General features: G+C 36.8%; 1 protein-coding gene across 1 annotated transcript in view; it reads right to left on the bottom strand.

Moving 5' to 3' along the window:
* arhgap32b (Rho GTPase activating protein 32b) overlaps window positions 1–14158 on the bottom strand; it is a 125767-nt gene extending 111609 nt beyond the window's left edge. The window contains exon 1 of the mRNA XM_079835623.1: window positions 13554–14158. The gene's annotated coding sequence lies outside the window, so the exon portion shown is untranslated. The remainder of the gene's footprint in view (window positions 1–13553) is intronic.
* Between the last annotated feature and the right edge of the window lie 728 nt (window positions 14159–14886).

Here is a 14886-nt window from a genome sequence, read left to right as displayed (position 1 = left end):
GCAGTTTTAAAAAAGGGTCAGATGTGACCCAGAATGTCTTGCATATGACAAACACCTCTGGCAGTCGCAACACAAACTACACTGGGAATAAAGTGTGGAAAAAAACATTCAGCAAAGCAAGCCAGGACATTTCACCTTTAATGAAACAACTCCTAACAGAGATAGCAGATAACAGTGTTAGTCTAGGCAGTTCTTCGTTGTCTTCCCATCCTAAAATGCTCTGTGTGTCCCAATTCTGTCAGCCGTGGTTTCACTCAAGATTTACATGGGTTTGGAAAAAAAACCTAAATCAAAGCAAATGCTCTTTACCACATCATTTCAGCCAGAAGTATCACATTTTAAGTTACAGTATTTGTCTATTTCACTTGGTGTGCTGATCGACAAAGATTTCAAATAATAGCGGATCTGTCGAATAGAAGCACTATATGAACTGATGCGCCTATACAGTGATCAGTCACGTCACATTAAAAATCATCAAAACGACATTTATCATTTGAATTTCATGGTAAAATGGACTGAATACTTAATATGTTTGTGTGGGAACTAGGATTGAGTGTGTTCCGTGCTTAAAACAAGCCGACTGTTAACTGTTAAAGATTGCATTCCGAACCGTACACAGGTGCACCAAACCGAAAGCCCTGTATCCTGTTCGTCACAATTGAACAAAGATTCAAATGAAATGAGTGATTTTTCAGGTTTTTCCTGGTAGATCTAACTAGGGTTGGGTATCATTTGGGTTTTTTACCATATCAATGCCAAACCGAAACTTTTAAAACGGTACTGGTGCCTAATTGGTGCCTGAACTGATACTTAAAAGTAAAAAAGAGCCACAAAGTGACGGTGGATGACATTAAAGAATAGCTTTTTATTGGGAAGAAAAAAAATCTTTAAAATGAACAATTTAGTAAAAATTTAAAGTATACTTAAATATATAAATACAAAACAGCAAATTTACTTAAATTCACAGTGAAACCTAAGCCACCAGACCCAACCACAATAGGCCTAATTTAACACTAAATAACAGTTACAGTACAAATAACAGCAGTTGTCTGTATTCTTGGTATGCTACAAACCAGCTTCAAGGTTCAGCAATTATTTTGCAGAAAAATGGCCATATTCTCTGGCTAAATATTTTAGAACACGTCGCCATGGAAAAATAAGTTCATGCTTCTCACGTGACACCACAGTCACAATAAATTTTGTTTAATTTTCTTCTTTATTCAAAATATTCACAAACTTGTTAACTATGTCATGAACTATCTGATATTCCGATTTTCAAATATGTGTGAGCGAATGTGTTTTGTCATTTAAAACCCTTTATAATGATCATGTTATCCATAATGTACAATGGGTGTCGCCATGTTAGTTTGTGCCGTAATTCCGAGAATCGGATCTGTCGGATTTACATCACAAATTCATCCTAGTCTCACGAAATCAATAAAAGTAAGTGAACGGTGAACTGGGAGAAGAATAGAGTAAACTATATATAATGTATATATGATATAAATAAGAGTGTCAAATTATAACTGAAAGGATTGTTATTGCTGCATCAGTGCGCATTTTGTGCTAGCACTTGTGCATTTAAAGGTCTGAATTCTCTGAAACCTAAAATAAACATGTGGTTGAAAACACTGAATAGTTGTGATGTGTGACAAAAGCGCTGAGAGAGTCTGCCTCTGGCTCAGCGCTAGCCAAAGCGCAAAAGCACATTTGAATTTAAGGGGCACTGAAATGAGGCACCGAAATCTTCACTGATTCTGTCCGGTTACATGCCGGGTACCCAACCCTAGATCTAACAGTAGTTAGATACAGATAAGGTTGATTAGGTACAAAAAGTAAATCAAATGAAAAAGAACAGCATATTCTTCACTAAATTAAAAATAGGTGAATTCTTAAAGTTACAAAAGTTTTCAGTCAGAAGCAGCTTTCTGGGCACTTGCCTCGAATGTGTGCTGCGCTTGAATGTTTAAATTGGCCAGGCTTAAAAACACATGCATAATAAACTTTCATGATGATGCAGCACGGGCCCGATTGGGACAGTGACAGTTCTGTCAACTCATGGCCATCGAGCAGTCCTTATTGTCAAGCCCTGCATTTAGATCTAGCACATACAATTTACTAGCCATTGGCTAATTAAAGACATTTTTTAGTCACCTAGCGTGAAATTTGGTCACATAAGCGAGTGATTCACTTGCATTAGAGGGTTGTGACACAGAGTTACAATAAAACGGGTATCCTTTTATAAGTACACGTATGCACAATACAGAATTTACACCTGTGACTGCTTGGAATAACCTTGCAATATTAATGTAATATTAATTATAAATATACCAGGGTTTTTCCTAAATTGAAACATTTTTGGCGGCCGCAAAAACAAATTTTTGTCCTGCCAAAGCCTTATTTGATCAGTTATTATGATTTATGATAGGGCGCATGTTAACTGTGACAGAGTGAACCAGCAGAGAGCCCTCCTCCGCGTGCACTCTCTGTCTTCAAAATAAGCACCGTCTTAGCTTTCTAATATTTCACATATAACATTAATCAAAATCAAAAGGTCGGAAGTCCGAATCCATGTTGCACGTGGCGCATTTACATTTTTTTCCTCAAATTACCGCTGGGTGTGAATTGCGCTCAAAAAACGTTGACTCTTCTCTGACCAGCTGACATAAACCATACTTTCAAGTGTTTTCTGTGTGTTGACAAATCTTTTGCGATGTTCTAACAGACGGGATTCGCACACAACCTGTCTGCTAATGTCCGATTCACGACCTAATGACTCATTTGAACAGAATCATTTTAACAACATTTTAATGGTCATTTCATCTGATCTGTCCAACACTGAACTAACAAATCAGTTTAATAATTTACTCAGAACACCTCTGAAATGAGAACACAAGTGTGCTTACCCAATTTAGCAAGAGTGGGTGTAAGAGTTAGATTTAATTATCCACAGTCTTTCAGCTTATGTTGACAATGTGTAGTAAAATAAATAAATAGCCTAAAATCATTTAGTTTAGACTGGAGTGAGGTGAAACCAGAACAAAGTTGTTATTAGCTAGCTGATAATTTTATGAAATTGTATATGGCAGAAAATTAGGCTATTTGTTCTTTTTTTTAATACTACTTTTTAATATTGAAATGATTATACACCAAAACAATTATCTGTAAATAGTGTAAAAAATTAGGAATAAAAACCAACATCAAGGTATCAAAATAAGATGAGCAAAAATTACAAACTGTTTCTTTAAATTTATTTTGAATTTATTGTCAATATTGCGCTTGCAGAGCACGTGGGTAGGGTACTTTTTACTGTGCGTGTGTGTGAATGACCATGTCTGTTAGCCACCACGAAGACCATTTTTGACCCAGGAAAAACCCTGTATACTCAATAAATAGCACAACAGTAAATACTAGGGATGCTCCAGTCGATCGGTTGCAAAAAATCCTGATCTGAGTATCCCTGGTAAATACAATAAATCAAAAGTCTCAGTTGTCTAAGGAATTACTGGGCTGACCAAACACTGCTCCAAAGAATGGTAATATCTTAAACTTTTCAAACATTGCATGTAGATAACAGTACAATGGGAATGCCTTGAAACGAAGGATGCAGTCTGTTTTCACTACTAAGATTTATATATTTCAGCACTAAGCTAAATTTACAAGTTAGCGGTCATTAGCCCAATCATGACTCGTCAAACAGCTTAACAGCGTGACCTTGTTTTACCCAATCTCTACATCAAAATCCAATTAAAGGTGTAAAAGACTCTTACTCAGCACATACTGTTTGAATTGAAGCCATATTGTTCACATTACTCAGCAATGCGCAGAAGTGACCAGCAATTTGCCAAATGGAGAGGAAAAAATATTTATTCCACATATCTTTAGTCTTTTGTCTAATTAATAGCAAATGTTTTTCAGTGATCATCATATAGGGAAGTCAGAAGAGATATCCTTCAAGAAATGAAAGTCATTTTTGCTGATTGCTTGTTGTAGGCTATTAATTGTACTGTACCAAAAATTACATTCACAGGTCAGTGGAGAACATACTAAAGAAAATACAAAAAATAGTAGTATGTATGACTCCCTTTGCATTTCAGACAAATTAGAGTTAACAGGAAGAATGAGCTGTCAGAACTGAGACTGAAGATTCTCCAGAAATGAGTCATCCCTCAAATTGCTCTTTCCCACAGCTGGAGCATCAAGCCGTATGCTTGCTGTGCTTTGGAAGGTTACACTGAATATGACAATCAGAGAGGAAATTTATATCAAGAGCGATTTCAGGAGATCAAGACTGTTTGAATAAATGAAAGAAGGTCCTTTCAACAGCAACAGGTCTAATGATTCAGAAGAAAATGGAGTCTTGTGCAAACAGTCCATTCCTTTCACAAAATATCCATATTCTACAAGTGCCAATTAATATATGATACGGACAACTTAACTAAATATTTCCCAGTTGACAGCACCTTTTTGTTTCTTATTTTTGGTTCTCAATTCCTTTCTTACAATGTGTAGATACGCTCAAAGAAAACGGCAATAAAAGGTGCAAATATTCCCAAGGTATCAGTTTTATGCAGGAGAGCTACTCGGCACACCATGTTGCCAATTGAATACCGAATGAGAACTCCTTTTGTCAAGGCTTCCTCATTATCCCCCATTGTAGGAATTCCCTGGCTGTTCTCCAACAACCTCTCTCAATGTGGGAATTGTTTACACGCAAAGAATCCAATAAGAAATTCCAAAGCATCTCTACATAGTGGAGACCACTGGAGATGCTTTTCATGCCCAGCGCACACATACTCACTCAACTAGAGTGTGGAGGTCAGGGGACGGACCAATGCATGAGATTCTAGTAATCAATGAACATGTGACCTGAAATGACAAAGCACTCATTCCCGCACAATGCATCCTTAGCCCTCGGAGCTGGGGGTTAGGGTTCAGCCAAGGCTTTGTGTGTGGCAGCGCTGATTGTCAACAGACAACGAATCCTTTGATTGAACTGCAAACTTTTCAGTCTCTGAAAGGATGAGTAGGGTTTCGTTTGCCAAATGTACAAGGTTATGTAACCAGTAGGACCATTTTAAAAACAGAACTCTGCTTTTTTTTTTTAGGTTATTGCAGAATATTGATGTGGATATTGTGAAATCCAAGTATCTCAGAAAACACATACACTATTGACAAAAAAAAATTGAGATGGTAAGATTTTTTTTTTTTAAACCAAATTTAAAAAAAAAGACTAATGCTCACCAAGGCTGCATTTATTTGATCAAACATACAGTAAAAACAGTAATATTTTAAAAGAATAATATGAAATAACTTCTACTTCACTATATTTACATTTACATTTATGCATTTGGCAGACGCTTTTATCCAAAGCGACTTACATTGCATTCAAGGTACACATTTTTCATTTTGTCAATTCTTGCTTTCCCTGAGAATCGAACCCATGACCTTGGCGTTGCTAGCGCCATGCTCTACTGTTTGAGCTACAGGAAAGCTAAAATTTCAATTATATTTCCATATTTCCAATATGGCAAAGAATTTTCAGTAGCCATTACTCCAGTCATGCTAAATCGGTGCTGAAGAAATTATTCTTATTACCGATGTAGAAAAGTTACATATTGTTGATCATTTATTAATTAAGTTGTAATAAGTGAATAATAGAATCATTAATTCAACTGATCCATTCAAAGAGGCTGATTCATTCATGAATGCAGCAAGTGTCCACTGACTTTATGAATGGGTCATTGAATCATTGACTCAACCACTTGTTTAAAAACGGTTAATCATTCAAGAATGAAACTTCTTTGTTTGGAACTATTTTCATTGGCCAAATAGAGCAAAAACACTAAAAATTGACAACGTTTGAGTCTAAAAATTGTCAATTCATATCAACAGCATTGAACTGTTGTATAAAATGAATAATCACATTTTGCAATCGTGCTAATAATCGAGCACTCCCTCATGTTATATTGCTTATGTTATAAACAGAATACAAGAACTCACACAAGGGCAATTCATATATTTGATTTGGGGGGCATTTCTATTAACTCTGGTGGCATTTCCAATCTTTTTACACTATTTTACGTCAATGCCAGACTAGCTTGCTTGTTGTTAAGCTTAATGAAGGTTGCCTAAGCTAATTTAATATTGCGGTCTTTCAGAATTATTAAGAATAAGTAGTCGGGCACACGCTGATAATTGAGGTGATGGACCAAATTTAAACAAAAAAAAACTAAAATATAAAATAATTAAAAATATAAATGTGTCATGCAAAAAGTCTAGTCAGAGGCCAAAGGGGCAGGTGCCTGAGCAGCACTACGATCTGCCTTCTTGCTGAATAAAAGTATTGATGATTCTTTCGAAGTAAATTATTTACTGACTACAAAATAAATCAATTCATAATAATATTAATAATAATGTATATGATATATTAAAGATTGAACAAAGCCCATTAGTCCTGAGAAACAAGATTCACTTCTGCAGGTTTGCGATGGCAAAACATGATAAGTAGCACACAGTCGTCACACCAGTCAGCAGTCAGAATGCTCTTACACAAGCATTTTGAGCTGAGTATTCACAATGGTTAAAGAAACCGCACTGCAAAGTGCTTAGAACGCTTCTCTCTTCATCATGACGTGGACAAAGTGTTGTAAAAGCTAAACACAAACAGGTAAACAGCAACACAAGTTTAACTTGCTGACACAACCTATTGTTAGGGAGGAAACTGGGAGACAATGATAAGGTTGAGTACAGTATGCTTTCCTGTATAGCTAAAGGGGAGTTAGTTAGTTTGCACAGCACTTCTTTTACCTCATGCTTTCTCAGCGCCGGACTGATTTGTCTGTTTAGTTAAGCTACAATGCGTCAGCCTAATTCAAACATCCTTCAGCTCTGAGGTTCTCTTAAACCCTCTCAAATAAGCAACCCAATTACAGCACATCCCAGCCAAGATTACCCTATCTACAGATGGCCTATGCTTCTGCAAGTCCCTGTTGGAAAATGTAACATCTGACCGTGACCAAGCAGGGAGACCTTTACAATTCAAGCAGAACTAATTGGTTAGTTGTTACACAGCGAACAATATTTTTTTTTTACAAAAAGGTGGAAGAAGCCATCCGTTTTTGTCTGGAACACTACTTATACATATAACAGTCTAAACTACACAATTCAAATTCCTTATCCATACTACCATAACTATGTCAGAATAACCTGAATGGAATTTAAGTCTTGCAGATGTGGGCTAACTTTGCATTAGCCTTGCTCTCTAAGACAACACGTCCATTCAACTGAAAATATCAATGAAAGCATTTCAAATAGAAACTAATGTTCATTCCAGAGAGGTGGATCATATTAGTCAAGCCACAGAGTGGAAGGTTTGTATAATATATCTACCTCCCCACAATGGCTTTCTAAACAGCACTGCCTCATGTCATTCTGTTTTGCATGCGTTTGCATAGACATACACAATGCAAACTCTGTTCTCATCCAGAGATGCAATGCCATTAAACCAAACTGGCATTTTCAGCCACTAATGTATGAGAAGAGATAAAAACAGAGAATAAGATGCTTTGATATTTCAATGCGAAGATTTAAATTCTTTCCTCATTTCACAGAGCAGTGTGATGATGACCTAAAGGCATTCACCAAGTACACATGAAAAAAAAAAAAATGCAAACCACTCCACACAAGGAAAACAGATGGCTGCTGGAGAGAATCAAATACTAATATTACAACACACTTCATATCATTCTGATGTGGCTGACACTGTATCTTGAATCACATATGCACCAACACAAATTAAGCTTAGTCTACTGAGAGTAGGGCTGCACAACATTGGGGGGAAAAAAACTGACATTACGATCATTTTGTTTTTCTGCATTATTTTGCAATATGAAGAAGAAAAAAAAAAACTATGGTCTATTTAGATATAATTAATTGTCCTAGGATGATTGGGGTGATTTTGTAGGCAAGTGAATATGCATAGAAAGAAAAAAAACTGTATAGATAAATACAATAGAACACAGACAAATGAAAAACAGTGCTTTATGTTTTTCAGGTAAGTCTAACAGTATACAGTTAAAGAAATGGAAGTCAAATGTTAAAAAAACACTGCTTAGTGTACAATATAATTAATAATAGTTCAAGCTACTAAAGGCCTTTTCTCTTTGTGTTTTGTTGATTGATTAACATTAACCCTCTGACACATACGATCACAGTGGCGTGATTAGAACGTTCAGCTGCTGAATTCAAATGTGCTTTTGCGTGTTGGCTGGCGCTGAGCCTGAGACGGTCGTGCTCAGCGTGTCATATCACAACTATTCAGTGCTTTTGACCACATAATATTTATTTTAGGTTTCAGACATTTAAATACACATAAAAAAACAATTATAGTTTGTAAAATACACATTGATGTCTATGAAAATGGCAATAATCCTTTAATTTAAATTATAAATTGACGACCGGTTTTATTTCTATCAGATACACAATGTGTAGGTAACAATAAAGTTTACACTATACTTCTCACACGTCGCCATCAACTTACTTTCACGTATTTCGGGAGAAGTGGATGAATTTATGTGTTGTAAATCCAACAGGTACGACTCTCTGAATTGCGGTGCAAATTAACATGCCGACACCCATTGCTGGTTATAGATCAACTAACATGATCATTTTAAAATGACAAATATACTAACAAAATATCATGTAGTTGATGCCATAGCTAACAAGCTTGTGAATAGACCCTTTTTGCACCAACATCACAATTACATCACAGCGTAAGCTGGAGGCAAAACAAAGAAAAAACTGGAGGCAGTCAATACCAGCACAGAGTCGGAGCTCATCTTGTTGTGTTTTTGAGTGCCAGAATCGACGGAATACAGGCTCCAAATTGAAATTTCCACATACCTGCTGTTACTGTCAGACAAAAAAAAAAAAACGACGACAGCTGTGGTTAAACGCAATAAAACGAGCGGACTGGAGTGAGTGTACCAGGCGCTGACTAGGCAGAATTTCGGATCGTACGACACAAAACTCATCTGTTAAATCTTTGTATTTTAAGTCTTATACGTGTCCATTTAGCACATAGTTATAGGCATCTAACAATCTAAACTATGCGGATTCATGTTTTCACCATGAAGTATGCCTAAACTGAGAAATTTAGATATTTAATGTGAATTTTACGAAACATTTTGCTATTTTAAATAGACCTGTATATAAATAACATTACTACTTTCGGCAAATACATTTTAAAAATGCCCTATATCCCCTTAAAACTGCACAACTGTAGAGTAAAAACATTAGGCTATTAAAAAAGCGGTATGTGTTTATAAAAAAAAACTGACATGATTTTTTGTAAAAAAAAATAAATAAATAAATAAATAAAATATATCACACGGAGTACCCAGAACAGCTACTTGCTTAAAGTTTAAGGTAAAAATAAGCATTTGCCTATTCCGCGGGCCGTCCCTGGATGCCAGGCCACTCAACCGTCCATCCATTGAGTGAGCATGTACGGGTCGGTTAAAGGTGAACTATGTAGGATTTTTGCAGCAAAATATCCAGAAACCACTAGGCCAGTGTTATATATTTTGTTCAGTTGAGTACTTAGAATATCCCAAATGTTTTCAACTATTTGTAAATCGTGAGAAAATTGCTATTTTAACCAAGGAGCCGGGACGTGTGAGCTATGCGTGTGAGGGAGTCGCCTGTCGATTGCGTCATATCTGCGTCACCCTCGGTCTCCGGTTTTATTCAGTGAAACACTTTACTCTCACTGCATTGTGAACAAGTGTCATAGCAGCCGCCGAGCGAACGTCATAATTTCCTTTTCAACACACTCAGATATATCTAATACGATAAACAGAGCTGCGTTACCTCATATACTCAGCACTGGAGAAGAGGAAGTGCCGCCGGCAACCGTGTCATAATAAAAGTCCCGCCAGCGACTATGCCATAATAACAGTCCCGCTCTTCAATCGCTCCTGCGGCCTTGCTCAGCTCCACAACACTCGCTCCTGCTCTGCTTCAGACTACAGTAATGTTAATAATCGCATCCATGAACATGATTTCTGCCCGAGTCCTATCCTGACTGTTTCCAACCGGCTGTGAGGTGAAGACCACATGTCCCGAGATTCTGCGCTCAAACGTGGCGTCATCAAACTACGCCTTTGTTTTGAACAGGCGACCTCTAGTGGACGGAAAAGTTACATAGTGTAGCTTTAAGGTTACATTTTTAAAATAACAGTCAAGGTCCCGGACAGAGAGTGACCTTACATATTCAGATAAAATTACTCCAGTCATTGTTTATAAACAAGCTCACCTTAAATAAAACTTTCTGGCTAGCGTTAGTGAAGCAATCAGGGGAATCGTTCACAATGTTTACTAACTGAAAAAGGTCTATATTCTGACTAAAATGAAAAAAAAACACGAAATAAAAGCAATACATTTGTCATACAGTGCTATTGTGGCTGCTGTGACACGTGACAAGCATGACACGTCGACGTCGCCATATAAATAATAAGGTGGGGTGTTCTAAAATAACTCACGTTTGGGGATCAGTTAGAATATGAAACAGCTTTTAATGAAACAGACAGCAGTGGGTGTATTAGGCTTCTGTCACTTTAAGACTGATTGCACAGATCCAATACAATGATATGTATTCGTTTTCTTTCTCAATTTTTTTATGTTCATGTAAGCCATTAGCCACTGTGTTTATTGAGTTACTCTCTAAGATGGGCATTTTTACATTTTTGTGTGTGTGTGAGTGAGATTGTGTCAGTTAAAGCACAAATAGACGCAAAAGAGAATGTAATTCGGTGTTCACGTGCTGTCACGTGTACAGAAAACAGCGTGCAAGTTCCATATTGAGTTCTCTTTCGCGTCCTTCAAATGGTCTAAAGTTAAATGACAGGACCCAAAACATGTACAAGTGATAAAATAACACTCTCTGATGGTTAAACGTATCGATATAGATGCTTAAACGATATATCCTGCAGCCCTGACAAAGAGAGATTCATTTTCATTTAAAATGGTCTAAGGATACTACAAAATGGTCTAAACTTACTGGCTTTTATTCAGAGCATTCATTTTAGCGAATTTAAAATATACTGGAAAGCAAGTATGAATGACTGAATGTTAATAAAATGGGATCATCTTCTTGAAACAAAAGTGACATCTGCCAAGATTATAAAAAAGAAACAATTGAGGGAGGAGACGTGAGGTCACATGCATTAGAAAGCCAAGATAAACTCCTGTGATAGTACACTTCCCCATCTTCTATAGTGATAATGATGCATTGCTCCTAATACTTCAGCATCTGGATGGAATGCGTCCATATTACTCTTTCTCCATTAAGAGTAATATGTGTAACATTTTGTAATCACCTTACAAATATGCATTCAATTTGTATTCATGAAGGGAGTGTCTTCACTGGTTATGTAGGTCAGATATCAATATCTCATCCCGCACTGCCTGTCTGAGTTAAAGAACAGAAGAACTAATGAAATCAGACTTTGATATCATGCCTTTTGGGAATAAAAATCTTCAACTGTGCGCTACAAAAACTATTTCAATATGGCAGCTTTGGTGTGAATATGTTGCTTTGGACCAGGTGGGTTTACACAATAACAATTCAGTCCAATCGCATTCAGTCAATTGTGCAACCTATATGTTAACAAGTACACAGGCTGTTATCAGTATGGATGCTTATCGCTTACCTTCAATTATATCATCATCATTATGGCATTAAGCATTTTATGTTACTGCTGTTATCAGAGTCGTAGTGCAAATACAATGATTTCGAAGAGTTATGCATCATTGTTCTCCAAATCACTGTTAGAGTAGCATGGAATTTGTATGCTAACCGATGCAGGAAATTAGAAAGATGAGAGGTAATATGAATGGGATTCTACCACTGTGCCAATCAATAACAGTCCATCGCTTCAGCAGCTATTCACATCTTGATGACAATACACATGTGCGATTCAACAGGGGCAAGAATTTAAAGCACGGCACGAGACAGAAAAGGTAAAAAAGATTTATAACCATGCTGCACAAATTCAGGTCACAGCAGGCACAAACACAAATGAATTACCTGTTGAATTATGGGTAGTTGACATAGAATTTTTTAATTCAACATCAAGATGTTAGGTTGAAATATTCATATTTGAGGATCATAGGTCCTTTTTGACGTCACAAAAATGATTTGCATAAACAAAACATACAAGTATGAACTCAAATGACATGTATAATGATTATAAAAGAACTGGAAAATAGTACATCCCATCACACTACAGGAAACGGCTTAAAATCTCATGTCAAATTACCCATGTTCCTCTTTGCATGCTGCCAATAGGAGTGTCAGGAAATTGGATGTGGTTGGCCTCAGTAAGACTGCTCAAAAACAAAATTAATGAAAGCTGTATCACATTACAGGCTAAAGCCTTAGCTATACACATACATATTGCTGTAATTCCATCACCAAAATCAATATTTTGAGCACAGCCCAAGAGCACAGAGCTGCTTTAATATGCACACAGATGCCTCCAGCTGATTCTACAGGCTTAATGTCAAGTCTGGGAATCTTTCAGAGGCTTTAATATAATTTAGGATTCACACCGTTATTTTTCTAAAGCAAAGTGGCCAAGAGGAGAACATTTTTTACTGTCTAACAGGTGCATAACAACCAGACAACTGAATTCAGTTTAAGATGTTGATTCGTGACTGCAAACCCCTTTCAGAGTAAAAGGGAAAGCCAGACCTGAATGTATTGTAAACTAATAATTTTTATTATACAATAATACAATGAGTAGTAAAAAAAAAAAACTTAATAGAAACTTAATATTTTAGACATATGTGTAACATTATTTGTTTACAGTATAAATTGTGTCTATTTCAAGAATCTAAAATATGCCCTTCACGTTTTAGGATGGGGGCACAAGGATGATCATATTTGGTGGTCCTTGGCATCTAAATTATTGAAACCCTCTGGTCTAGACCAAAGAGTAGACATACAACCTCAATTTTATGTTTTAATTCGTATCAATCTTTGCACCCTTAGAGCAAAAAATAAATAAATAAACCGAACGTTTATGGCCAGATCTCATTATGAAACATGAAACGTACTGTCTTTATGAATGGCAATTCGCTCGATACGGTTGATTCGTTTTGACTCCGTTTCTTCGTACACCTTAAGGGGCCATTTAACGATAATAACTAGCGACAGCTTACGAAGTTTATGCACCCTTATAAGTAGGTTACTGGATAAACCGTCTACCTCCCAGAGAATATACAGTCATACAATCAATAACATCCTAATCGATTCAAATTTCCCAGACACACCACCTATATTGACACTTAATAGTGTAAATCGCAGAAAATGCAATCCTGAACAAGCTCAAATGCACAGCTATGCAGGAGTTTATTATAGGAAAGCACGCGAGTGCACACACGCGCGCGCGTACATTCAAGCCGCTCCACTTTCCCCGCTCACGCAAGCGTTTCACTAACAAGTTATGAATAAATATAACGGTATCCCGCTATGATTCGGTACTTACCGATTGTAGAATGAGGTAAATGATCGAGAAAATAAATATCGGGGTGTCAATGTGGTTCAGCACCGCTCTCTCCAGTGATCCTCCGCGAAGACCGCAGAAAGCCAGCCGGGAAACCCAGTGCCAGAGAGTCGCATCGTGAAATTAAGAGATTTACACGAAAAGGTCCCAAAAGTCCACACGAAACTGGATTGTGTTGCAGAAAATATAACTTCAGAGAGATGAAATTAAGAAGGTTCATTAAAATCTTCTTGTGGTAAAGGGGTTTGTCGAGCTAGCTTTGCAGCTAGCTGCAACCAACCAGCTGTTCGAGCGGCGTCCCTGACTGAACTTTAAAAAAAATTGACTGAATATGTGACTAGACTTGTCACGTATCTGATGTCCATTGAAATCTTTGCGAATATACGAAGAGTGGTGTGCTGTCCTGTCGGCTGAGCCACGCGTACCGCCACTCGCCACAGAGACTTCGGCTCAACATTCAAAAGCGTGACCGCGCAGTGGTGTTCCATGCGCGTCACCGTGACCACATAAGCGCGATTGGCGCAGAAGTCCAGCTGATTTTATCAGGGCACACGCACTGTGTCGTTAATTCATTCCCTTTTTCGAGTATTTCTTTTCGGGCTCGATGTATGACTTTTTAGAATCATAAAATTGTCGTACGGTGCTCATTCTCTTAAAATATTGACACATAAGAGCAGTCAGTCTCTGACTGTTAGCCTACTGTAGCCTACACATTAATTATGCAAGACTTCACATAGCCTACATTGGTCCCATAGTGCAATATTTGCAAGTATAAATCATGATTGTAATAGCCTACAGAAAATGTATTAGGCAACACTTTATCCGTAGGCAACTAGAAAAAAAAATAACACACAAATTACTGATTCTGCTGAAGGACCAAACAGACAACAAACCTGAAAGTAATAGCCTACTATATACAAAAATGTCATATTATATATTCATAATATTCATTATAAATAATGTCAATCTAGCATTCACGGCAGGCAGAGTATTAAATAACCTAACCTTTTTTGCACATCAGACATGTATTAAATGTTGCTGTTTTAATTATCACGTGTTGAAATTGAAAATATTACCTACTTTCTTTTTTTTATCACTGTGTATTGCCACGTTGAACTTAGTAACTTAGTAGCCTATCTGGGGAAAATATTTCCAGGACTTTTATTTTGCCTGATTTTTAAAAATTATATTGTGTTGAGCAAAAGTAGAAACACAGTTTCTGTTAAACTTAAAAATAAACATTGTCCTTCTGTCAGGACATAACAACAGAGTTTTTTGAAAATATGCATCATTTTATTTCTGTTTTTATTAAGTT

Source organism: Gobio gobio (assembly GCF_949357685.1).
Source record: "Gobio gobio genome assembly, chromosome: 14".
Classification (NCBI taxonomy): Eukaryota; Metazoa; Chordata; class Actinopteri; order Cypriniformes; family Gobionidae; genus Gobio; species Gobio gobio.
This window is presented reverse-complemented; position numbering and strand designations above follow the sequence as displayed.